The following is a 26,033-nucleotide window of genomic DNA, read 5'->3' on the forward strand; positions in this document are numbered from 1 at the left end:
CAGGCTTTCATCAGGAAATGCGTCCTTGATTTCACTTTCTTGATCTTACATTTCTTGATGTTCTAGCCTGGACAGGTGGTTAGCCACCTGATTCTCGGTTTCCTTTCTGTCCTGAATATCAATATCAAATTCCTCTAACAGTTGCACCATCTTATTAGTCTTGGCTTCACGTCATCAGGAATTTTATGGCTGAGTGGTCTGTATATATGGTGGCTGACGCACCAACTAAGTAGGATCTAAACTTCTCAATGCCAAACACTACAGCTAACATTTCTTTTTCAGTGGTTATGTAGCATTCCTAAAAGTCATCCAGTGTTTTGGACGCGTAAGAGATGGGATGTATCAAATTTCTCTTCTTCTACCCTAACATTGTTCCTACTGCCACATCGCTCACGTTGCACATGAGAATAAAACGCTGCATCTAATCCGGTGCTATAATACCGAAGCTGTCGTCAACGCATATTTCAATGTCTCAAACGTGTCACAGCAGTCTTCATTAAAATCATAAGGCTGGTTCGCCTCTAGTAATGCGCTCAGAGGTCGCGCAATTTGAGAGAATCCTCTAACGAACCTTCGATAAAAGCTAGCATGCCCTAGAAAACTTCGTAAAGCTTTAACATTTGATAGTGGTGGAAGTTTTGCTATAACATCTATCTTGGCTTCATCCACTTCCAACCTAACCTTAGATAATTTGTGGCCTAAGACAATTCCTTCAGTCACCATGAAGTGACTTTTTTCCAATTCAGCACAAGGTTTGTTTTCTTGCATCGAGCGAGGATGGCCTCCAAATTATCTAGGCATGATTGGAATGAATCTCCATAGACTAAGAAATCGTCCATGAAGGCTTCAATGATCTTTTCTAAGAAATCCGAGAAGATAGCCATCATACACCTTTGGAATGTTCCAGGTGCATTACACAGCCCAAAGAGCATGTGTCTGAATGCAAATGTTCCAAAGGGACAGGTAAATGTTGTCTTCTCCTAATCTTCTGGGTCAATCAAAATCTGGTTATAACCAAAGTATCCATCAAGAAAGCAATAAAATTCTTTGTCAGCAAGTCTTTCAAGCATTTGGTCAATGAAAGGAAGGGGGAAGTGGTCTTTCTTAGTTGCCACATTGAGCTTCCTGTAATCCATACAGATGCGCCAGCCCGTGACAATCCTCGAAGGTATTAGTTCATTATTGCTATTGACTATCATAGTTGTTCCCCCTTTCTTGAGAACGCATTGGACTGGACTTACCTAGCTACTGTCGGATATAGGATAGATGACTCCCGCGTCCAATCATTTAAAATTTCTTTCTTGACCACTTCTTTCATTATGGGGTTCAGCCTTCTTTGAGGCTCAATCGATCCTGACTTCTCTTCTTCCAGCCTGATCTTATGCATGCAATAAGAAGGGCTGATGCCACGGATATCCACTAGCGTCCAACCTATTGCACGCATGTGCTTTTTTAGCATCTGCAAGAGAGAGTGCTCGTTAGGCTCAGTAAGATTCGCGAAAATGATCATAGGTAAAGCTTTGTTGGTTCCAAGGAAGTCATATTTCAGGTGACTAGGTAATGGTTTCATCTCAAGTTCTGGTGGTTCCTCAAGCGATGGACGCGTTGGTTTCGTCTGCCACACACTCAGACTTGACGACTCTGGTTCTTTCAGGTTCTCCTTCAACGTGAGGACCTCGCATACATGGGTCTTCTCTTCAGGCAACTCTAAACTGTTCAGCTGACAATCTTCACTATCTAGGAACTTTAATGCGCTTAGCACATTAAACTTCACCTCTTGATTATCTACGCGCATATTTAATTTTCCTTTATGCATATCTATTAAAACTTTCCAATAGCTAGAAAGAGGCGTCCAAGGATAATTGGTACATCCCTATCCGCTTCATAGTCCAAGATAATAAAGTCTGCTGGGAATATGAAGTTGTCAACCTTTACCAGAACGTCTTCAATCTTTCCTTCTGGGTACTTGATTGTTCTGTCAGCAAGTTGAAGAGAAATAGAAGTGGGTTATGCTTCGCCAATTCCCAATTTCTTAAAGATTGAGAGTGGCATGAGATTAATGCTAACTCCCAAATTGCACAATGCATGACCCACATCCAATCCTCTTATCGAGCAAGGAACTATAAAGCTCCCAGGGTCCTTCTATTTCTTAGGTAGACTGTTGCTTACTAACGCGTTGCACTCCTGCGTTAGTTCGATTACTTCTGTCTCGCTGACTCTTCTTTTCTTTGTCAAAATGTCCTTAAAAAAATTGGCATATGTTGGCATTTGCTCCAAGGCCTCTATAAGTGGAAAGTTGATATGCAATTGCCTCAGGAGCTCAAGAAAGCACTTGAATTGTTGTTCATCATTCTTCTTCATCAGACGTCTAGAGAATAGTGCATTTAGCGGCACCATAGTTTTTCCCGTGTTAGACGTACTTGGTTCTGAATGGCTTATGGTCTCAGGCGTTCTTTCTTCTTGATCTTCTACTGCCATTGAACGTGTGTTGCGTTCTTTTGAAGGACTGTTATTTCTTGGATTCATTCTTCTTTCTTCAAGAGTTTTTCCACTTCACAAAGTCATCGCGTGACATTGCTCTTTTCTATTGTTGTTCCCAGGTGTTTCAGTGTTGCTAGGTAGAACTCCGGCTGCCTATTTTTTAACTCGCTCGTTATCTGCCCTACCTGTATTTCCAGGTTTCTGATAGACGACGTCTGGCTTTTCAGCAATGCGTCATTCTGGGCTATGTACTCTTTTAATAGGTTTTCAACCAGAGATCCTGAGCTCGACGTCTGTCCTCCTCTATTAAAGGGCTATTGGTGTGGCTGATGCGTTGGTTGAAATGTAGGCGGCGGTTCATGTCTTTGCTGTTGATTCACTCCTAGGTGGTGCTCCTCTTGATTTCCTCCTATCCAAGAAAATTTTGGATGGTTTCTCCATCTATGATTATATGTATTGGAAAATGGGTTGTTTTAATGAAACATACTGACTAAGGATTTTGTGGGCAATTCGCATAGGAGTGAGGATCTCCACAGCCCACAAAGCTGACCATGGGCTGCCCAAATGCTTCTACCTGATTCACCTTTTGCTAATTTGATGCGTTTCATAGCGTTATGTTCTGCAAAAGGCTGGTCATCTTAGCCACTTGTGCAGATAGTGTGGCTATTGCGTTGGAATCGATAGAATTAACATTCTGAGACCTCTTCTTTCTGTTAGCTCTTCCATCATACGTATCGTCCACACATTCCATGTTGTGCTTAGCAATACAGTCTAATATCTCCTTAGCTTCAGAGTAAGATTTATCCATAATTCCACCAGCCGCTGCTGCGTCGGCTGCCATCTGTGATGCTCTATTCAATCCTCCATAAAATGTCTCCATTTGGATAGTTAGTGGTAATCCATGGTTCGGGCAATTTTTAACCAAGCCCTTAAAACGCTACCATGTGGCACTTAAGGTCTCAGCTTCTTCTTGTTCAAAGTTCATAATCTCTCGACGCCTCCTCGTGTTAGTGGTAGATGGGAAGTATTTTTGCATAAATTTCTCCACGAACTTCTCCCAGGTGGTGATTTCACTAGGCTCCGGTGAGCTCACCCATTGTTTTGCATCATCACGCAAAGAATAGGGGAACAAAGACAGCCTGATCGCCTCTGGGGTGATTCCTGGAATCACAAATGAGTTACACGTTTCCAGGAAATGCTTCATGTGGGCGTGAGGATCTTCACCATGACCACCCCCAAATTGTTCAGCAGTCTGGAGCATTTGGACCATTACAGATTTCAACTCGAACCTCGTTCCGTCTGGAGTTGAGATATATGATTCCTAGAGAGAAATCATATAGTACAGGGGACGCGTACTCCCTCATGGGACGTGTGCTACTGTTCGCCATAAAGATCGGATTTTATGCAGCATGAGCTAGTTTCTGATTTGCCTATTCTGTTGTCTGAGAAGTTACTGCCTCAACCTTCAACGACGATGAGATCGATTTCTACGTCGGAAGGCCCTTTCAATCTCGAGTTCGTATCTAAGTTCAAGAGTGCTCTCCCTGCTCATAAACGTTCACAAGCTTAGGCTTAGCTTGTAATACTCCCTCGACTTAAGTGTTCTTACAACAGATACAAATGAAATTTCTTGTTAATTTTGTTTCTGAATCCCTGACAACGGTGCGAAAAACTTGTTCCTTGCTATCGTGATTCATGCTAGGAGTGTATTGTATAAAATAAATTGGAAGAATAAGTTCTAAGTATAAATGATGCATTGATGTTTTGATGCGTTTATGTGATTGTAACGCATTGGTGCGTTAGAGATATGCAACAGAACGCACAACACTCCACTATTGACGTTCAAGTTTTCCTAAACCAGACCCAAATATAAATCCAATTTAGGTTCCTGGTAAGTCTAGGGTCGAACTCAAGGATTCAGTTAAGCTAACGCAGACCTTGCATTGTAGCTATTATAGGGGTTTCCTAAATGTATGAGAGAAATATGTTATTTACACTAAAGTGTTGTGCTTGTGCAAAAAGATACAAAAGAGTTGAGTAGTGAGTGATAGATCATGCGAAAATGGATTTTAATGTAAGTGATATGCGTCGGTCTAAGATGAGTGTACACAAACCAGAGTGTGATGTGGATGAGATGGGATGATTTGCTTATCTTTGTTTATGCGTTAGACTTCATTCAACATTTCTCAATGCGAATAACATACAAAACTTATCTCTAGGATGCATGCGTCTAACACAGAATGCAATAATCACTAGTAAGTCTATCTCTAGATGTACTAGGCGTCCTACTTGATGCTGGCTTATCTATTCTCTCGAATAATCTAAGCTAAGGATGCTTTCACCAATTGATCAAGTCGGCTTAAGCATTTGAAATGAAGTTTTGTATAAAGTATAAATGCATTCAACATAAACATGAAACAAACAATGGCAAAGTGTGATGGATCAAATATATGAATTTATAAAGAAGCAAATTGTCTTTACAAAAGCAATATTCAATCAAATGAAATGAAAGCGATAAATGAGATGAAAGGAATTGAGTCAAGCCGTAGAGTATAATCTCTTATATCTCTTTGGCTCAATTCTATTGTGTACAATCACTTGTATAGAAGTTGGACTAAGTGTCTTTCTCAAGCTTGGCTTCCTCCGCTCCCTGACCGGTGGTGGTGGTGGTTCTCAACCCTTCTGATCATCTTGGCAGCACAGCACAGCTTCTAAAGACCTAAAATTACGACTACGCTATATAGAGAATGAGAGTCTTGAAAAATTTCTATGTCCTGACTGCAAACTCTAGAGGGACTTCATCTATTTATAGGCGTTGGTCATGTCCACTTGGTGATGGGCAGCATTAAAGTTCATGCCCTGGTCAGCCACCTGACACTCGGAAGCTTTTCAGATGCCGCCTGCTGCAAGTGCCCATACTTGCATGTGGTGATGTGACACAATCAGCCTATATCAATGAATCTTCTCTGTGTTGAATTTTCTCCGACGCATGGTCCATGCGTTAGAGCTCTCCCTACGAAACTTTCTTGATTATGCGTTAGCTTCGTTGAAATCCTGCAATTCAATGCATTAGTGCCGTAGTATTTAGTAATAAAACTTCTTTTGCATGAGTTTGCTAATGTTTGAGTAATTCATGTGTTTCTTCTAAAAATAAGGAGAATTTATCATTAAAAACCTTAGTTGTTCCAACTTATCAGTGCTTAGGCATTCCAAAGCACGTGAAAATGTTTCTGGTTAGAAATTTTGAAATGGTTGCCGCATCATTTTTGGCACAAGCTACAGCCTCGGCCCACTTTAATACATAATCAACTACTAACAAGATGTACTGTTGTCTGCAAGACAGAGGGAAAGGTCCCATGAAATCAATATGTTGTTCCAATATGTTGTTCAGAGGCATTACATCCTTCGAAGAGATATTTCCAGTGTGTTGGCAAGGATCGCATTTCAGACCATACTCATTTACTTCTTTAAAAAGGGTGGGCTAGAAATACCCAAATTGAAATACTTTGGCAGCAGTTTTTTGTCCTCCGAAATGACCCCCATAAGAAGAATCATAACATTTAGCTAGGATGCGTTGTAACTTCAGGAACGCATCGACACATAATGAAGTCAGGACCTTGCTTGTAGAGAAACGGTTCGTCCCAAAAATAGAATTTTCTATCATGTATAAGTCATTTCTTCTGTTGTGCATTGAAGTGCTCAGGAAACTGTTTTATGGTTAAGTAATTAACCATATGCATACCAAGGTTCCTTGTCTTCAATTTTATGTAGGCGTTCATCAGGGAACGCATATCTGATTTCAACTTATCTTTCATATATCTCTCTGCTTTCCAGTCTAGACAGATGGTTAGCCACCTGATTCTCAGTCCGCTTTCTGTCTTTGTTTTTCACATCAAACTCTTAAAGTAGCAGTACCTAGTGAATCAGCCAGGGTTATACGTCCTTTTTGTCCATCAGAAACTTAATACCGGAGTGGTCTGTGTAGATTGTTGTTGCCACACCAAACAAATATGCTCTGAACTTTTCAACATCGAACCTTATCGTCAACATTTCTTTTTCAGTAGGCCGCAGGCAATCTTGTAGACGCATGCTCTGAAGGTGAACCTCAAACACTGTAGCCGTGAGAGCTTTCGTAAATGGGTCAACAATATTGTGCTCCGAAGCAATCTTCGTGACGATCACCGATGCACTATCTCCGGATCAGATGATACTTCCGCTCTATGTGTTTGTCACACCTGTGACTCCTAGGCTCCTATCACAATAGAGGGTAATGGGCCTAGACATATCTAGAACAATTTCCAGTTCTGTCAAGAACTTCTTGAACCAAACGGCCTCCTTAGCAGCTTCACAAGCTGCTATGCACTCCGCCTCCATAGTGGAGTCGGCGATGCACCCCTGCTTAGTGCTTTTCCACACTACAGCTCCTCTGTTAAGTATAAAGACTGACCCTGATGTGGACTTGTGAGAGTCCTTATCGGTCTGAAAGTCAGAATCCGTGTATCCAGTAAGGATCAAATCCCTAGATCCATACACGAGCATGTAGTCCCTTGTTCTCCGAAAATACTTGAGGATGTTCTTCACTACAATCCAATGACCATGGCCTGGTTTAGACTGATACCTACTGACTATGCCCACAGCATTGCAGGTGTCTGGATGAGTTCAGAGCATCACATACATCAAACTGCCAACGACATACGCATATGAGAGTCGTCTCATCTTCTCAACCTCTTGAGGCGTCTTAGGACACATATCCTTAGACAAAGTGACTCCATGCATAAACGGCAATAGACCCCTCTTGGGGTCCTACATCAAGTACTTGAGCAACATCTTGTCAATGTACGATACCTGAGACAATGCTAGCACTTTGTTCTTATGATCCTAAAAGATCTGTATACCCAAAACAAATTGAGCCTCTCCCAAATCTTTCATTTGAAATTGGGTCGCTAGCCAGTTCTTAACTGCAGTCAGTAGACCTACATCACTCCCAATTAGTAGTATATCGTTTACTTACAACACTAAAAAGACTGCTGAAGAATTGATGATCTTCTTGTAGACACAAGGTTCATCAACGTTCTGGTCAAAACCATACGACTTGATCACAGTATAAAACCGTATGTTCCAAGATTGAGATGCCTATTTCAGCCCGTAAATGAACTGATTCAGCTTGAAAACCATTTACTCTTGACCTTGGGCTATGAATCCCTTGGGTTGCACCATGTAAATGATCTCCTCAAGAAAGGTCATCTTGACGTCCATTTTCCAGATCTCATAATTATAATAAGCTACAATGGATAGAAGGATGCGGATCGGCTTTAGCATGGCAATAGGAAAGAAAGTCTCCTCATAGTCGACTCCCTCTACCTGGGTATAACCCTTTGCCACAAGTTGTGTAATAACCAAGTAAACATGCTTTCCATTCACCCTTATACTATAACAATTATAATATAAAGATGATGCATGTCAATGCTTTTCATGTATCACATAACATAACTAGCATTTATAATAAAGAGATGATGCATGACCAATGCATAACCTAAGGTGGGATTTACTATATGTGCATACCATACGACATATAAAAACCATACATCGCATGTAATAAACCAAGGATTAATGGACCAAGATGAACCCATACAAAAAACCAGAATGAAATAACTCTATCTATTACATTTTCCGTTGAGAAAATCGGTTCACAGGCAAGCCGGGTCTTGAACTACTAGAAGAAATCCATCGTTTAGTAAACGCCAAAGGTAAACACTGCACACTAGACAATAGGCAAAAAATCTAAACGATCGCTTATACGACAACGAAATTGTAAAGCCTGATTGTCTAGGTGATCGCTTAACGCGACGAAAGGTAAATGATTTACTATGCGTTGCTGAGCGATCGTTTAGTCAGTTACTAAGCAAAGAAGCTTATTAAGTTGAACGATCATCTAGTGCTGTCTCTTATACACATCTAGATGTGTATAAGAGACAGGCAAAGAAGCTTATTAAGTTGAACGATCATCTAGTGTGCGCGCACGTTTAATAATACCAGAGCATCCGATACTCAGCGATCCCTTATCCCATCGTCTACACGACCCGATTAACCCTTGATAGTCTTCTACCTCGAAGAACAGAAACCATTGCTTCGATCTTCTTCACGAACGACTCAAGACTCAAACTGATTTTGATTACACACTCGATAACGATTAATAATGCCCAAAAATGCACGGGCCTTTTAATTCAACCGAAAATGAAAAAGAATTAAATAAAACTGAGGAAACATCCCAGAAAACTCCATTAATCCGCACATCCACAATAATTTAACAATTAAACAGAGCAGATATGCATCCACCAAGAATGTATTGCAATTCGTTGCATCAATGAAATTTGAATATCAGAACCTAGCTCTAATACCAATTGAAGGAACTCTTATACATATCCATGAGCGTGTTCAGATCTTTCCTATTTCATTGTGACTGAATTACCACACAAATATTCTAATAAATAGGTATGCAATTTTACACTAATTAACGACATACTTTGATAAATAAAATACAAGAGATTGAGTATACGCACCAGTTGAAGACTCTCTTCACTTCGAACTCATCCCAACGGAAGCAAACCTCTACGTTCTTTATCATCCAGCAAACAGTCGGCTACCAGCAGCACAATTGTCTACACTAACGGTAACGCATGAACAAGCAGGAGTAGGGACGACACCACCACTTAGAGCCCTTGGTATTCTCGGAGTGAGAATCCAAAGAGTGGTCTTTGTTGGAATTGGTAGAGGAAAGAGGAAAGAGATAATCGTGTAGAATGATAAGCAAGTGGGAGAAGGCTATCGTATAGTGGATGCTTATAGTTTAGAGAAAGCTACACAATCGTGTAGGTTTTACTAAGCGATCGTCTAGTATTTAGTAAGCAATTGTTTAGAAAACTCAGCACACTAAGAGATAGTTTAGAAAAGCTGAGTGATCGTTTAGAGAATGTGTGCGATCATTTAGACGTCGAGTGATCGTTTAGACCGCAAGGGGCATTGCCAAGTTCAACCGAACTTCCACGCAACCCAGGGGGTTCAGGTGAGAAACAATGTCAAGTTGTGACATTGCGCAGTGGAAAGATTGTAGAGGGAGAAAAGAATGAGCAAAATAAACCAACTTCCATCACAACTGAGCCTGAGATTGTGGTAATGCAAGAAAAAGAAAGAGAAAATGAAGCAGTAGAATCTGAGGTTGCGTCAACCTCAAAATCAAATGAAACGGGAACCGTGAAAGTTCAGTTACCACCCTTCCCGAAGAGACTAAGGAAGAAGAAAAATGAAGAGGTACAGTACCAACGTTTCTTACCTATGTTAAAGCAATTACATGTTAACATCCTTTTCAGTGAAGTGATTGAGGAACTGCCTGCCTATACCAAGTTTCTGAAGGACATGGTAACTAAGAAGAGAGGGGCTAGGAAATTTGCCACGGTGTCATTAACGCAAAGTTCCAAATCTATTATCCCACCAAAGATGAGCGATCTTGGGAGCTTCACTATTCCTTGCTACATAGGAGGACTCTATACTAGGCAAGCCCTGTATGACTTGGGGGCTAGCATAAATTTGATGCCACTATCAATTTTAGACAATTAAATGTGGGGCAACTTGTGCCCACATCAGTGACTCTCCAATTGGCTGACAGATGTCTGGTTCATCCAGAAGGTAAGGCGAAGGATTTGCTGATCACGATTGATAAATTTATTTTGCCAGCTGACTTCATCATTCTAGACTATGAGGCCGAAAAAGATGTGCCCATCATTTTAGGGTGACCTTTTCTATCAATGGGTCGTGCTCAAATTGATATGCACAAGGGATAAATCACTTTGAGTATAAATGGACAGAAGCTCAAATTTAATATATCTGTGCCATGAAATTTCCGGATGAAGAAGACCTGCAGGATTCTGATGACGAATTGAATTTGATTTAAGAAGAAAATTCTGATGAAGAGTATGAAGAACAGGATGCCAACGCATCCGTAGCTGCCTGCAATGCGATCATAGCAAAAACAAACAAAGAAGTACGCAACATAATGAGAAGAGCAAAAAAAAAAAGAAAAACAACGCAACCTTCCCTGGTGGAACCACCAACACTTGAACTAAAGACCCTACCAACTCATTTGAAGTACGCATTTATGGGGTAGAATGAGAAGCTGCCAGTGATAATTTCCTCTGCGCTCAATGAAGATCAAGAGAATGCGTTGATGAGCATTCTCAAGAAACATATGTGAGAAATTGGCTGAACGCTCGCTGACATCAGAGGAATTAGCCCCGCATACTGCATGCACCACATTCGTCTTAAGGACGACCACAAAGGTATAAATTGAAAATCAACGTAGACTTAACCCTGCGTGAAGAAGGTCGTCAAAAAGAAGATTATCAAGGGGCTGGATGTGGGCATTATCTATCCCATAGCAGATAGCACGTGGGTCAGCCCGTGCAATGTTGTCGAAGAATGTGGAAATGACGGTAGTCCAAATGAGAACAATGAATTAATACCGCAAAGGACTATCACTGGATGGCGCATATGCATGGACTACCGCAAGTTGAATGCGGCTACAAAGAAAGATCACTCCCTTGCCATTTATTGATCAAATGCTAGACAGACTAGTAGGAATGTTTTTTTTTACTGCTTCTTGGATGGTATGCCGGATACAATCAAATCATGATAGCTTCTGAAGACCAAGACAAGACCACATTCACTCTGCCCATATGGGAACATTTGCTTTTCGTCGCATGTCGTTTGGCCTTTGCATGCGCCGAGCACGTTCCAAAGGTGCATGATGGCAATCTTTTCAGATTTATCTCGAGGATCAGTAGAAAATTTATGGATGACTTCTCCGTTTATGGGAATGTATGAAGTCTGCCTAGCCAATTTGGAGAAAATTCTAAAGAGATGTGAAAGACGAACCTAGTGTTCAATTGGAAAAAATGTCATTTCATGGTAAAAAGAGGGTATAGTGTTGGGATACAAGTCTCCCAGGAAGGGTTGGAGGGGACAAAGCAAAGATTGAAAAGCAATTAAAAAACTCCCGCTACCAACGCAGCGTAAAGGTGTTCGAAGCTTCTTGGGGCATGCTGGATTCTATAGAGGATCGTTAAAGATTTTTCTAAGATAGCAATGAACCACTGAGTGCGTTGTTTAGAGGCTGATAGAAAATTTGAGTTTGACAAAATTTCCTCAATGCATTCAGAGTTTTAAAAGATGCACTGATTATCGTGCTCGTCTTGATTGCGCAAGATTAGACACTGCCGTTTGAAATCATGTGCGACGCAAGTGGGTATGCGATGGGGGAAGACTTAGCGCAAAAGAAGAAAACTATTTTGCATCCCATCGCATATGCGAGTAAAACTCTAAACCCTGCTCAAATAAATTATGCCACCATTGAGAAAGAACTCCTGGCTGTGATTTTTGCGTTGGAGAAATTCAAGGCGTATCTATTGGGAACCAAGGTACTCATTCACACTGATCACTCAACAATTAAATATTTAATGACAAAGAAGGACGCAAAGCCGAGGCTGATCAGATGGGTTCTCCTCCTTCAAGAATTTGATATCGAAATAATTGGTCGGAAGAGGATAGAGAATCAAGTTGCGGATCACTTATCTAAACTGGAAATCCCGAGGTTGACCGCAACAAATCTAAGGTGAGTGTCGTGTTCCCGGATGAGCAGCTGTTCCACATAGAAGAATTGTCCTGGTATGTGGACATCGTTAATTATTTGGTTTGTGAACAATTTTCTGAAGATTACACCTACCATCAACAGAAGAAGCTTAAGCATGAATGCAAACATTATTATTAGGATAAGCCGAATCTGTATAAAAGAGGTGCAGATAAAATCATTCGATTATGCATACCAAATACTGCTCAACAACGCATATTGTCACAGTGCCACGATTCGCGATATGGAGGGCACTTTGGAGGGCAATGCACTGCAACCAAAGTTTTGCAAAGTGGATTCTTTTGGCCTTCATTATTTAAGGATGTTGCTGACTATGCAATGAAATGTGATCGGTGTCAACGCACCGACAATATTTCATGGAAGAACGCAATGCCAATGAACACTATTTGCAGCTGGAATTATTCGACGTATGGGGGATTGATTTCATGGGGCCATTCCCTCCTTCGCATGGCAAGCACTATATTTTATTGGCCGTCGATTATGTCTCCAAGTGGGTAAAGGCAATAGCATGTGCTGCAAGTGATGCGGCGGTAGTCTCCCAGTTCCTCAAAAGAAATATTTTCACTCGTTTTGACACTCCCCGTGTCATCATAAGTGATGAAGGATCACACTTTGTCAATCACAATATCAAGGAGCTGCTGCACAAGTACAATATTCTTCACAAAATGGCCACCGCGTACCATCCGCAAACGAATGGCCAGGCTGAAGTGTCCAATCGAGAAATTAAGTTGATACTTGAAAAGGTAGTAAAACCTTCGCGGAAAGATTGCAATGAAGCTTTGATGGTGCATTGTGAGCATACCGAACCGCATTTAAAACACCAATTGGTATGTCCCCCTATGCGTTGGTATTTAGCAAAGCGTATCATTTGCCTTTGGAGTTGGATTATAAAGCATTGTAGGCGGTCAAGAAGCTAAATTTTAATTTGAATAAGGCAGGGGAAGCGCGAAAAATGCAACTGCGAGCTAGAAGAATGGAGGATCAACGCATATAAAAATGCGAAGATTTATAAGGAGCGCACCAAGCGCTGGCATGACAAACGCATATGTGCTAGAAACCTCCAAGTCGGGCAAAAGATCTTACTCTTCAATTCAAGATTGTGGCTCTTCTCGGGAAAATTAAAATCACGCTAGTTCGGTCCCTTCATCATCAAAGAAATATTTCCACATGGTGAAGTGGAACTGATCACCGAGGATGGTAGTCAAACATTTTAAAGTTAATGGACAATGGATCAAGGCATATTGCGGAGGAGATTTCCAGCCAGAAACAGCCTCCACAAAGTTGAAAAATCCGAACTACCCTCTTACATGACTTTTGAACTCTTATCCCTTCGTCACTTTACTTTTATTCAAGCTATCTGTATCTTACTCATTCTTATAATTTCTTTCTCAAGAAAAAAAATGTTGTTTTGTTTTTAATTCATTTGACCCCCTCTTTGTCTATTTACAGGGATTAAGGCACAGGATTGCGGAGATATTACAAGAAGAAGCAAATGATCTCATTCCATCATCGCAATCCACAGAAGCAAAGATCGTCTTAAGGATGGATGCATTAATACACAATACGGGCGACAACGCAGAATTTGGGGGTGTATTCTTCCTTATCTTTATTTCAAATTTTGCGCTATCACATCGCATTTTACTTTTCAAAATTTTATCACTGCATCCTCCTTGATTACCGCAATCATTTAACAAATAGATAAATTTAGTAGCTTACCGCATTCTGTTTCTTTGTCAAGTATGATTTCAATGATGAAAAATATGCTTCTATGCCTTTCGTATATACGAGAGTCAACTTAATCTTAAGATAGTCACCTCATGAAATATTTCTAGAAGTTAGGGGTTTACTAGCTTTCTTTCAAACTCTCTTTACAACGCATTCTATGACCATCGCATGGCTTATTTTAATTTTTTTTGGCAATAAGGACATTGCCACATTTTAAATTTGAGGGTGAAGTATTTATTTTCGACATTGCTATACAAATATATATATAAATTGAGAATAGTAACTCCACTGTCAGCGCAATGGGAAACCCATGTTGATAAGAGTTAAGTTGTGAAAGGCACATAGGAAGGCACATAGGAAGGCAAGGGAAAGCCCATGCGATAAGGCTATGCGATGACTAGCTCAATGAAGGTTATAATAGGCTTCACGGGCGCATTGTGCAAGGGGGGTTAGGCATTAAAGCATGCGATGGAGTATGCGGTGATCTAGGCCAAAGGGACTTATGCGCCAATGGGGTATGCGACGAAGTAAGGTGTGCTATGGACTTCAGGTTAGTATGGGCACAAAAGAGGGATGCGATGGCTAAGTCTTGCGACCATGGTAAGTGGTGTATGCGTTGACAAAGTAGACTTGGAGAGCAAGTCTGAAGTACCAGCTCGTCCGGACATGTGGCTAACTAGGGGAAGTCTGAGATCTCATAAAAATTGAGGTAGACACCTGAGAGGACATGCAAGGGAGGACATATGTGTTGGTTAAGGGAAAGAAAGACACATCAGTGTCAATGTGGCAAAGGGTTGCATTAGCAGCATGAAAATGGAACATTTGATCATGCAACCAAGTAGAAGGTGTTGAGTTGGAAGGACTTTGGATGCCTATAAATAGGATGTTTAGGACGAAGGACTCTCACAAGTCACTCGGGCCATTTGAGTGAAATTGGTGTAAATTACTCAGAAAGAAGTGTAGTGAGAGGTCCTGGACTGTCATTGCGTTTGGAGTTCTGTAGAAGAAGGAATTTGCGTTGATAGCAAGGTGGTTCAGTTGATCGCATAGGTTGTCGCCCAGCTGCCTTGTCGCTTGTTTTCGCCAGCCCAAGCGCGTGCGCCTTGCTAGACGTGCATCTGGACGAACGCACGCCAGCACGTACGGACGCATCTTAGCGCATGCCTCTGCGTGCGCATCGCCCAGTTTGCACACGATCAGTCAGGCGCATGCCCAGACGCCCAACGCTGCCTGTGCGAGAGTTATCGCCTATCAGCGTGCCTCCTTGCTCACCTGCGCACACAGACACGCCCACCTGCTGCCCAGCGCCCTCAACTTGCCAAAATAACCTCTAAATGGCTGTTTTGGAGAAGTTAAGCCTATTTTTTTGTTATTTTAAAGTGGGTAAGCTAGTTATTTTAATTTTTAAGGTTATTTGTATATAATTTGGGATTATTGGAGGAATGATGGATTAATTTGGAATTTCTTCGGAAACAAGAGGAATTCAAGGAAACGGGACCAGGAGTAGGTTAAGGGCATTCTTGAGGAACAGAACAGGAGGAACTGTGAGTGGCTATTCTACTTTTTGTATGTTTGATTTCTATGTATATATGTGATTATATATATAGGTTATATTTGAATTATTGGCATGATCGGGAAATGTGTTTTTTATGGACTTGATTGTTGTTGTATTGTTGTCATAATGCGTGTGTAATTGCATTTGGAAACTGGATTTGTATCTGAGATATTGTTAGCATGCTTTATGGATGCTTGGCTGATATTGTCAGGGTATCTGGCTGGGATGTCAGTATGCCCAAGTATGTCTAACAGGAATTGTCGACATCTGCACATTTGGCGGGTTATAGAGTGTAGAGATTGTTTCCACTTTAGCCATTGTGGGTTATTCACAGAGAATACCTAGGAAAAATACATGATCATCCCAAGGATATCCAATTGACCGACTAGGGAGGTTACATTCTATTATGTGATACTTGTTTGATTCTGGAATTATTTTTCCCAAAATGAATTTCTGAAGTCAAACTTATTTTCTGATAAAAGCACCACTCACTGGGCTTATAGCTCACATTTTCCATGTCTTGTTTTCTTTCTCCCCCAGGTAGCAGAAGCGGGTCGTTCTGGAAAAAGCCACCTGAGGTTTGAAGTGGTACTATCTCATAGGGCGGGAATCGGATCATGTTAACTAGAAGTCATTAGGATAATTAGGTTAAAACATGAAAAACAATATGTTTAATCATTCATAATTATTAATGAGTTATAATGTTTGTTTGTTAACCTAGCTATTAAGTTGATGAAGTCGGGAAGTTGATATCACAAAAGGGAGGTGTTGGTTGTCTTCACATCCTCTTTCGGGTCAGGGTGATAAGGCTCGGGAGGAGATGTGACAATATGCCATAGTTTATTGTATTGTTAACTGTATTGTATTGTAATAGTTATTTTATTATACACCCCACTAAAGCTTTAGAACAAGTGAGAGATTGTTGGGATTTATGTCATAAATCTCGTAGTTTGTAATTTTGTAACATTATTATTTATTAATAAGATAAAGAGATATTTTATTCATTTATTAGTCTTGCATAACTTAATCCAATAAACTAAGATCCATTGTTATGTAATATAACTTGAACAATGTGTGGTAGATATACAGTTGAATCGTGTTCAAGTAATAACCTAAAAGGTCTATAGTATATAGATAAGGTTAGGTACCTTATCCTGGAAACACTATTGATATGATCCACTTTGTAAATGTAACAAGTGTTGTAAATGTTATAAACAATTTGATTCAAGTTGTTCATGTAATAGACTGCGATTGGTGGTATTCTATACAAAGAGTTTGTATAAGACTAGATCGCAAAATAATTAATCTTTCACTATAATACCGTTGATTGAAAAGATTAATATTTCATAGGGTACTGTAGGTAACTCAATCTCAATCCTGAGTGAACTATGAACTCTTGCCTATGAGGGACTGTCCTTTGATTTGTATTGGTGTGAGTGGCCCAATTCACCGACTCAATATGCCTACCATTTTGGGGAAAAAACTGAGTGGGGAGCTGGAAACATAACTACACGAGATAGAATTTACACCTTCTTGTCTTTAGAGAAAGTAAACGAGTTGTTCCTTTAAATGCTACCAAGTTTTGAACACTGGGGCTTCTTCCCTTTGATTGGCCCGAGAGGGATTTTGTTTATGGTAGGACCATAAATAGGTTGTTCATTAGAGGATCAGTGGGAATTACGGAACTATAGGTAATTACAGGGGTAGGTAATTTGACCCAGTTGTACTTATGAACTACTAGTAAAGGATTGACATACCAATAACGATTAAATCTATGGATACAGAAATATATCTGCAGTGCAAACAATGCAGGTGTGGGTCTTTAGTAGAGCTACCCACAGTTAATGAATGTTGATTAATTTAATTAAAGAGTTTAATTAATTAATCTCGTATCATTGGTGCTTTTAATCTATAGGTCCATTAGATCTCCCTGCTAACTCATTAAGGGTAGAAAAATAGAATTGTTAAAGTTTTGGGTGAATTTGAATTTATGATTTGGAAAATATAATTGTATATGATACAATTAATACAATGTATATGGATACATTATATTATAAAATTAATTTTGAACTATATTCAAAATTAAACTTGAGAAAAATAAAATATTTGAATAAGATTCAAATCTTAAATAATAAACATTAGATTTATATTAAAATTATAGGTAAAAAATTAATATGAATAAGACGCATATTAAAACTATAGGTTAGGAGAGGAAAATATATTTAAATATGATTTAAATATATCATTAATTAAATATTTGATATTTAATTAATTAAAATTTAATAGATTAGATTTATAAATATTATTTAATTAATGTAAATTAAATTTTGATTTAATTGATATTAATAATAATACATAAATAAATAACTCCCCATGTGAGGAGTTATTGGTAGTTAGTGGGAGAGAGGTAACTCTCTTTCCCTTAACTTATCGTAAAATAAAGAAAGAGATAAGAAAATTGATTTTTTTTTTTAATCTTATTTTCCCTCTCTAGTCTCAACTCTCTCATTCTCTCAAGAAATTCTCTCTTTCCCTCGGTTCTCACAAGCCACGATTCTATCGGAGAATAGTGAATTCTCTCTTTCCCTCGATTCCCACATGCCACGATTCTATCGGAGAATAGTGAATTCTCTCTTTTCCTCGATTCCCACGAGTCACGATTCTATCGGAGAATAGTGGAGATACATTACTGGTGGTATTCGAAACATATTGACAGGAGAATCACTTGAAGAACAATCTTCAAAAGTGAATATTTATACATTTTTTTATTAAATTACAGCAAGCATATTTGTTTTCTGTTCTTTTTTTCTTCTACGGATATTGAAGTACGAGTGTTCACACATTTTCGCACGGGATTCAATTTCTTCACTTTCTTTGTTTGGATTGGATTAAAGAAAATATATCTAACAGTGAAACGAGAAATAGAAGAAGAAAGAAGAAGGCACTTAAATTTTGGTCCTTTTAGTAATTTTTCCCAATAATGATGTAAGCTAAAGGGCCAAAAGCAAAATAATAATAATAATAATAATAATAATAAATATAAATATAATAATAATAAAAAATATAAACCTTTTTTTTCAAAACCTTCAATCCTCCATTTTTGGGCCATCCATATGCCATTTTCTCGAAGCAATCTTATCCAAAATGGTTCATCATGTTAAGTGAAGTGGCACTCTCTTTAAATAAATAAACTAATATACACATTCTTTAAATTGTCTCGATAATTTAAATTGGTTACATTAGAAGTTGAATTCTTTAACTTTTAAAAGCCTTTGAAAAAAAAACAAAACAAAAAACTCTTTAAAGGTTAAAAATCATTTTTTGTTTCCACATTTATAACGATTTAGTCTTTAAATTTTAATAAATAACAATTTAGCTCATGTACTTTATAATTTGTATAGATTAAGTCCTATCAAATTGTAGTATTAATTCATGTTTCTCAATTTAGCTTTTATAATTTTAAATTATTGAATTTGGTCCATATACTTTAATCAAATCTCAAAAACCATTTTTCAAAAGTTGGTAATGAGTTGATGTATTATGTTTTATTAATTTAACTATAACTGAGTTTTGGATTGAGTAAGAGATATAAGAAAATAGATTTTTTTTTTGAGTAGGTAAAAGCCAAATTTAAACTATTTGTATATGTATTTTTAAAATGTAGATTAATATCTTGTTTATTGAGCTATATTTAATGGACAGGTCTAATTATATATACACTATCATTTTAAGCTTTCAAATACTCTTAGTCATAAACTTTACATTAACACTTAATTCAGTTTTCATCATCATTAACTTTTCATTAATTATTTGACATAAATTTCAGCACATTTTAAAATCAACCTATGACCTACGTATATGTAACTTTAAATATTTGTTCAGACATCTATTCATCAACTAATAAAGAAATCAAGTTTAAGAATTATTTTAATTATATTATATATAAACATAACTAGAACAATTCTTTTACTCAGAATTGAGGGGTCAAAATAATACGTTTAAAAATTTATAGATTAAAATAGAATAAATACAAAAGTTAACTAAGTTTGGTTAAATTAAAGGTTAGTGTTTAAATTTGTAGGTTTCTATCTAATAAATCTTTCAACTTTCAATTTTATTTTTAATAGGTCCTTCCACTTTAAAAGGTAATTTAATAGATTCTTAAATTCTCAATTTTATATTTAGTAGATCTCTAGATAATGAATTGTGTGTCGAATAGATTATTGATCTATTCGACATTTATTAGTATGTCTAATACACTTCTGAATTTTGAATTTTATGACTAACAAGAGTGTAGCTCAATTGGCGTAGTGTTTATATTATCAATCTCGTGGTTTGAGGTTTGATTCCCCCACCCCACACTTTAATTACAATACCTTTTAAAAAAATATTTTTGAATTTTATGTCTAATAGAGATGTTGATCTATTCTACATTTCTTTACATTCACAAATCTCATTACAATTTTTTTCCCGATACATAAGTGGAGCAACCATGCCGCCTATTTTCTTGTAGATCAATTAAATTTCTCGAAAAATTATTTCTAGTAGATCAGTTAAATTTTTTAAAAAATTGAACATGTTAATGAGCTTAGATACATAATTCAAAGTTATGGAATTATTAAACACATACATGAAAGTTAATAGATTTATCATATATGTTTAAATTTTAGAGATCCTGCTAAAGTGAGTCTAGTTAAACGGTAATTGATATGACATTCTCTCTAGAGATCGAAGGTTTAATTCCTATCCTCGCAATTGTTGTGTTAAAAAAATTTAAATATCTTCTAGACACAAAAACTTAAAATTTAAGCCTCGTAATTAGATAACATTTTTTTAAAAAAAAAAAATTGGATTTGTTTTATTACTATACGTCTTTATCATAGTTTTCATCTTGCTTTCCTAGCTTGATTTTTTAAAGTACTCAGTTTAATTTTCAATAACCATAAACCAAATTATCAATCTAAGGTTTAGATATTGAAATTTTTACTCAACAAATATTTGTAAGGGATATTCAAAAATATAAAAATAAGGGAAAGTATTTACACAAAATAGTAAAATCTTTCCCTTTCACCCTTTTCCATCTCCTTCTTGTGTGGTGTTTAAATACTGACAAGAAGATTGCTGATGCGTTTAATAATAAGATGAATGCTAAGTAAACTCTTCGTGAGATCAAACTTCTTCGGCATATGGATCATGAAAACGTTGTTGCAATTAGGGATATCATACCTCCGCCTCTAGGGGAAACTTTTAATGATGTTTATATAGCATATGAGCTAACGGAAATTGACCTTCAACAAATAATTCGTTCAAATCAAGCATTATCAGAGCAGCATTGTCAGTATTTACCATACCAGATTCTCTGTGGATTGAAGTACATATATTCAGCTAATGTTCTGCACAGAGATTTGAAACCTTCCAATCTGCTATTAAATGTCAGCTGTGACCTGAAAATATGCAATTTCATACTTGCTCGTGTTACTTCTGAAACTGACTTTATGATATAATATGTGGTTACTAGATGGTACCCTGCACCAGAGCTCTTACTTAGTTCATCTCATTACACAGCAACTATTGATGTTTGGTCTATTGATTGTATTTTTATGCTAACATTTGATCCAGGACAGTAAATTACTATTGAATACGCTCTAACTCATCCTTATTGAAGAACAGATGAAATAGTTGATCTATCTAGAGGCGCTTGCATTTAACCCCGAGTATCATCACCAACAATTATAAGCTATGTTTTTTATTGGAGGATTGTTTGATCTGCATGTTCATTATTATATATCAATTGCATTCACTACTAAATGGGTTTTGGAATCAAATTTGTCTGACTATGGGCCAAAATTAGGACATGACGAATATTTAAAAAAATAAATAATAAAAAATAGAGATAGATGTTGATAGAAGTCTATCCATTTTTTTTTTTGTTTTGTTATTTTTATAAATAATTTGATATTATTTCTATCTGTAGAAATTTTCTAATTTTAATTTGATTTTATTTTTAAAAATTATATAATTATTAAGGTCAATTAAAAATAATAACAATAATAATAATTTATTCTTGACGATTCAAGATGGGATGTTTTGTACCTGGGAACGCCATCACGTTACGAAGGGCCTTGGAGGAGGGAACAGTACAACACGTACGCCAGCTGAACAGTTTATTATTATTATTATTATTAATTAAATATTTTAAAGATTTTATCCTATTTTAACCTCTAAACTATCAATTTTATTCCATTTTGATCCTGAACTTTTAAAACGTCTATTTTAATCCCTAAATTTTTTAATAATATCTATTTTAGTTATTGATGTTAAAATTTGGTTAAAGAACAAAGAGATTGAGGACATGTTTAGAGGGAAAATATATTTTTGGTCCCTAGTTTTGGGTTAAATTTCTATTTTGTTTTAAGTTTCAAAACGATACATATTTAGTTCTCAAATTATAAATTTGATTTCAATTAATTCTCAGGTTTTAAAATGTTTCATTTACCATGAACATTTTAGTTTTGTTTCAATTTGGCCCCTAGTTTGTTTCCAAGATTTATATTTTCAATATCAATTTTTGATAAATACTCTTTTTTTTTTTTGTCAAACCCTTGATATATGTTGATACATTTAAAATCATTAAATTAATTATTATTGATTAAGTTTCACTATTTTTCATTGCTTTTAAAATGAAACTTAAAATTTTATTTTATTTTATTTTTTATTTTTTGCAAAGGTATTGTAATTAAAGTGTGGGAAAGGAGAATCAAACCTCAAATCTCGAGGTTGATAGTATGAACACTATGCTAGTTGAGTTATGCTCTTGTTGGCAAAATTTAATATTTTACTTCATAATTATTTTGAACTAATTAATAGACTTTGACATCAATTATTAAAAGTGAGCATTCATAAAAATTGAGGTAAAAAATGTAAAATTTTAAAAATAGAGACCTAAATTGAAACAAAACTCAAATTTCAAATGTAAAAGTGTAAGATTTTAAAATTTTAGGGACTAAATTGAAATCAAAATTAAAATTTAAGGACTAATTGTATAATATTTTAAAATTTAGGGACCAAATACAAATTTAACCCAAAATCTAGAGATCAACCCTGTATTTTTTTGGCTTTTTTAAATATAAAAAAAATATTTAAAAATATTTACAAAAGTATCTAAAAATACAAAACACTCTTGAAATTTTTTTGGTATAAAATGTAAATATTTTTTATTTTTTATATTTATAAGAATTTTCCTATTTTTTTCCCCTCCTAATGTAAATATAGGGTCAACTAAGGACCGAACATTGGGTAAAATGGATTCTTGCCCATCCAAATATTCTGACTAAAATTATAGGGGAGACATTTGTGTGGCAATTTGATAGATCTTAACCTCTTTCCTAAGATAAACCTAGCTAAAATTCCGTGGAAGACTTTTCTCCACACTTGCACTTGGTAAAGAGATGGTTCAGGGAGTACTATGAAAATTTTCACCAATACAAAAAAAAAAAAAAATGTCAAATTATTTATAAAAATAGTGTAAAAAAAACTCATAAACATAGATAGACTTTAAAAAAGATTAAAATTTTGTTATTTTATCTAAATAATTTTCCACCTTTTCTATTTTTGAAAATATTCTGCTTAATAAATAGTATTTTTAAAAAAATCTTTGAAAATTCTCTTTTATTTATTGATTTTTTTCTTTTCCTTTCCATGTTTAATTCCTTCTTTTAACTTCCAAATCTTCCATGATCTTTCTGAAAAAGAAAATTAAAAATAAATGCATCTTTCCATAAAATGGATTGGATTTGAAAAGTCATTAGGATACATAGGTTATTTTGCTCATAAATCTTAAAACCCAGTTATGATCTCAAACACTCTTAATTTAATTCCAAAAGAAAGCATAAATCCCCACAGCAGTAAAAGAACGAGTTTACACACACCATTTTTTACCAAGGACGATAGTGATAAAGACCCAAATAATATACTAGCAAGTTACTAGGATCTCCTCTAAGATAATCAACCAAACAATAGTACTTCAATACACTACAAGTTAATCACCAAACGATCAACTAATAATGAACAACAATAAACCATAAAATTTTGAAAGACTAAAAACAAATAACACACGAAATATATGTGGAAAACCTCCTCGATGTGAAGAGTATAAACCATGGGACTTGCGAGGAGTCACTTGTCAACTTTCGATAAAATTGAGGGAAAATGAACCAAAATTAGTCGTACAAAGATTCACAATCTGCCAATACTTTCATACATAAGAGATCAATGATTGAGAGATAAAAATAATGAAAATATTACCCAATTTTACAAGTTCTGTTAAGTAGCGACTATAGATAAACCAAAACTCAAAACGATGATCTAACCGTTCAAAACGAGGCCCTATATATTCTCAACAGGCTGACCAAAATTCAATATGATCCAATGGTTGAATCTCCAACATCGAACTACACTGCTCTCCTTCTATTTCTCTCCGTTTTCTGTATTTTTTTTACCCTCCTCCTTCTTAGATCATACCCATATCACATAAAAGAAAATTTAGGGTTTTCGAGATGGATCAACCCAAATTAGTTTCAATTGGACTAAACATAAAACCCAACATTTTGGTAAAAGTTTAAATGAAAATAAGTATTGCTTATACAATAAGTGGACTGAACACTCACAATAAACAGTCTCACCCCGAAATAAAAGGAATATCTATCTTATTTCTCTCGTGTTCTCCTTCTACAAAAGTACAAAGTTGTGTTGTTTTTTAGAATGAGAAGAATAATCGATAAACTGTAATGGTGTGAAGGCTTCGACACTTGAAGGGAAGTGGGTGTGTTAAAATCCAAATTACCCAAATACGGAAATTTGACCCAAATGCCCGACTCACTTAATTAATTGACAATCTAATTACAATGCCACATCATAGCACAAAAATCAGCCATGTCATCATCAATTTGTTAGTTTTTAACGGAATCTTAACATCAAACACATAAATAGCTACTATTTGAAAGTTTAGGGAGTAAAATAAATATTTTAAAATTTTAAGGACTAAAATAAAACAAAATTGATAATTTAAAGATCAAACAGGATTTAAATCAAATTTAAAATAATCATCTCTTTCCTTTTTATTAGTAAATAAATATATAAATTTCATTGACAAAGTATTTCTTTGCAACTTGACAAATTTGACTAACTGTGAAGATGAAACTAGGTTTGATTTCCAGCTAAGAATGTTGTTGGAGTGAAGAAATGGAAAGGAGAGTGCTAACCCTAACCCTAAACCTTAAAAATATTGCATTTCTGTCCTTTTGTTTTTTTTTTTTCCTTCCATAGAGACCTGATTAATTACTTACAGGAAAAAAGACAATATATATATATATATATATATATATATATATATATAATATATATATAATATATTGTAGAATTTTTTAAGAAAACCTTTACAAAAATTTCTTAAAATCAAATTTAATCATAGATTAGTTTATTATACGTGAATTAGTTTGATTTCTTATTCAAATTATGATTTGAGATGTGGGATAGATTTTAGTTTTTGGTATAATTAAATAAGCCTTTAAATTTGTAAATATTAAGTGAATTTCTATTAACCATAAGTATTTTTATCCATCCTAAATTTAACATTGCCAATCCTATTGGGTGGTCATATATAGGCACTTTCTATGTATATTCTTTATTATTATTACATATAGAGTCATATCAAAAGACTAGTTGAGAAGGAGTGCAATCGTTTAAAATACACAGCACACAAAATTAACATGATCCTTTTCGTAAGAAACCAACTCAGGTGACAAAATTTGGAAAAGTTGAGCGACCCAACCAAACAATCTATTAGGATCATTAGTATGGGAATAAATAAGAGGGTCAGAGAGTTAGTTTACATTAGGTAGACATTAATTTCACAAACCAACCTCTCACTAAGAATAAGCTGAAAAAATAATTGAGAAATTAAAAAAGAGAATAAAACTGAAAATATAAGAATTAACGAAAAAAAAAACTTCAAACGGGAGAAAAAAGCTATGAACCAGAAAAAAAATTTATTTTGTGATTTTTTATTTTTTTTACAATCACATATAAATCTCTCCTGATTCCAATTACAAGAATACTCTCTCAAAACATTATATCACTCACACAACTGAATACTCTCTCAAAGTATTATAAGTACAATTGTCCCACATTGGAAAATTTTAAAAAGTAACGAGCTTCAAATACCATAAAAGAAGTTTATGCATTTACTTTTTAGGGTTGGGATGAGTCAGGGCGACCCACTGAGCGAGGGTAAATTGTGCCTTAGCTACAACTTCTTCAAGATCTTCAAAATTTTTGGTACAGTACCACCCTCGCTATTCAACTAACTAAACATGTCGTAGTGGACATCCATTTTATTCGTGAACAAGTTCTACGGAAAGATATGTTGCTTCAGTTCATCTTTTCCGCATCTCAACTAGCAGGCATCAATTTTATGCTCTCTCTGGCTTGTGTTTAAGGGGAATATTAAGTGAGTTAAACATAAGTTGTTATTTTGTTAGTCTATATTTGTATTAACTGAATTTTACAGTTGTA

The 26,033-nt window shown here is 36.0% G+C and overlaps 1 non-coding gene and 1 pseudogene across 1 annotated transcript; both read left to right on the forward strand.

Moving 5' to 3' along the window:
* The first annotated feature begins 3,377 nt into the window (after window positions 1-3,377).
* LOC120068632 lies at window positions 3,378-3,481 on the forward strand. The gene has a single exon (XR_005479269.1). It is a non-coding gene; the product is annotated as a small nucleolar RNA R71 (small nucleolar RNA).
* A 6,332-nt stretch (window positions 3,482-9,813) lies between these two features.
* On the forward strand, window positions 9,814-21,088 carry LOC120093026 (annotated as a pseudogene).
* The last annotated feature ends 4,945 nt before the right edge of the window (window positions 21,089-26,033 follow it).

The sequence above is a fragment of the Benincasa hispida genome, chromosome 12, assembly GCF_009727055.1.
Source record: "Benincasa hispida cultivar B227 chromosome 12, ASM972705v1, whole genome shotgun sequence".
In the NCBI taxonomy this organism is placed as follows: domain Eukaryota; kingdom Viridiplantae; phylum Streptophyta; class Magnoliopsida; order Cucurbitales; family Cucurbitaceae; genus Benincasa; species Benincasa hispida.